Source organism: Arachis duranensis, chromosome 10, assembly GCF_000817695.3.
Source record: "Arachis duranensis cultivar V14167 chromosome 10, aradu.V14167.gnm2.J7QH, whole genome shotgun sequence".
NCBI lineage: Eukaryota > Viridiplantae > Streptophyta > Magnoliopsida > Fabales > Fabaceae > Arachis > Arachis duranensis.
This window is the reverse complement of record NC_029781.3, coordinates 30,005,956-30,007,850: the sequence shown is the minus strand read 5'-3', so window position 1 is coordinate 30,007,850 and position 1,895 is coordinate 30,005,956. Positions and strand designations below refer to the sequence as shown.

General features: G+C 36.2%; 1 pseudogene; it reads left to right on the top strand.

Annotated features, from left to right (window-relative positions):
* The first annotated feature begins 318 nt into the window (after positions 1-318).
* LOC110276804 (protein NRT1/ PTR FAMILY 8.3-like) overlaps positions 319-1,895 on the top strand; it is a 3,064-nt pseudogene continuing 1,487 nt past the window's right edge.

Genomic DNA, 1,895 nt, shown 5'->3' with positions numbered 1-1,895 from the left:
CTGACGACGGTTATGGAAGTTAGGAGCTTCTTAAGGTTATTAATTCCTTTTATATAATATATGTAAAAGTTTAGAACTGTTGTAACCTTTGATTAACCTTTGCTTTACGACGCGAGGTAAGGCTTAGGCTAATTAGGGTGTTACAGGAAGCACGTGGTGGTTCAAAAGTTGATCCATCGAAAAGTCACTAGTATGAGCCGGGATAAAGCGACGACCAATATATGGTTCAAAAGCAACAGACCTTTGTCCAGATAAATGAAAGAATACATCAATCTCTCAGCACCAGAAACAAACTGATCACCAAATGGGTTCAATGAAATGAATTGGCCTTCTGCTGAAATTAGGGGTGTTCAGTTTGCGGTTTGGTTCGATTTTTAGAAGAAAAGTCATCTGATCCAATTTTGTATTATTTTTTCGGTTCGATTTGGTTTGGTTTTTTATTAAAACCAACCAAACCAAACCAATTGAAATCGGTTTGGTTTGATTCGGTTTTTCGATTTTTACATTCATTAAAAAGATTTTATGTTCTAATCATATATGAGGAACTAAAACCTTCTTAAGTTATTTTCAAATCAATGATATTAATATAGAATACATAAAGGCCAAGACACTTGGTCTAGTAAAATGGTGCTAATTTGCAAGACAATTGGCTCCTATTTAGTTCCTTATTGTCATCAAAATGCAGTGAATAGGATTTGCATATCTCTGGATGCATCCTATACCTGTCATGATAAAAAAAATCAAGAAAAGAATTCAGCACAAATTCAGCACAAAGTTTCAAATATTTGATCCAAGTGGAAACTGGTCCGATGTAGAATTTATCTGCTTCCCAGCCGTTCTATTCGTTCAAGCGTAGTGGTAAGAATAATGGGACTTATCAGTAACTGAAATTACAGATCAACAAGCACCTTGTAAAATATATAACTATCTTTAAATTAAAACATTTCACCAGTTACTTTTAATTTGAAAATTAGGTGTATTTGGTATGAAAATTTTGATTTGTAAATTGGAAACCGGCAGTTTCTTCCTACGTATATATCTATATCTATATTCAAATATTATTATTGGCCTAATTAAATATTTTCTTCCTTCAAACTCAGTAATATGCCTATCCTTGACGTGCGACACTCATATTTATCTTTCTTATTAGAAAACACTATAAACTTAGATAATTAAACAAGAATACAGAACAAATTTTCAAACAAAAATTATCAAACAGAACCACAAATTTAGTGATCGAGAGAGGGGAATTTCTGTGTTTCATAAAATGGGAGTTGGCCTTCTTATTTTGGTTGCATGCATAACGGCTGCAGCTATGGTGGAGATCATGCGTCTGCAGCGTGCGAGAGAGATCGGCCTTATTGAAAACTATGTTGCTGTACCCATTAGTGTGCTCTGGCAAATACCTCAATACTTCTCATTGGGTGCATCCGAGAGGTATTCATGTTCGCCGGACAGGTTGAGTTCTTCTACGATCAATCTCCGGATGCTATGCGATTGGTGCGCGAAATTGTGAACTATACTTTTTCACAACTCTCATAATCCCCGGTAATGGCTCCAAAAACGTGGTGGCTCAATACCATGGCATTACACAACTTCGCACAACTAACCAGCAAGTGCACTGGGTCGTCCAAGTAATAAACCTTACGTGAGTAAGGGTCGATCCCACGGAGATTGTTAGTATTGAAGCAAGCTATGGTCATCTTGTAAATCTTAGTCAGGCAAACTCAAATGTATATGATGATGAACGAAAATAACATAAAAGTAAAGATAGTGATACTTATGTAATTCATTGGTAGGAACTTCAGATAAGCGCATGAAGATGCCTTCCCTTCCGTCTCTCTGCTTTCCTACTGTCTTCATCCAATCCTTCTTACTCCTTTCCATGGCAAGCT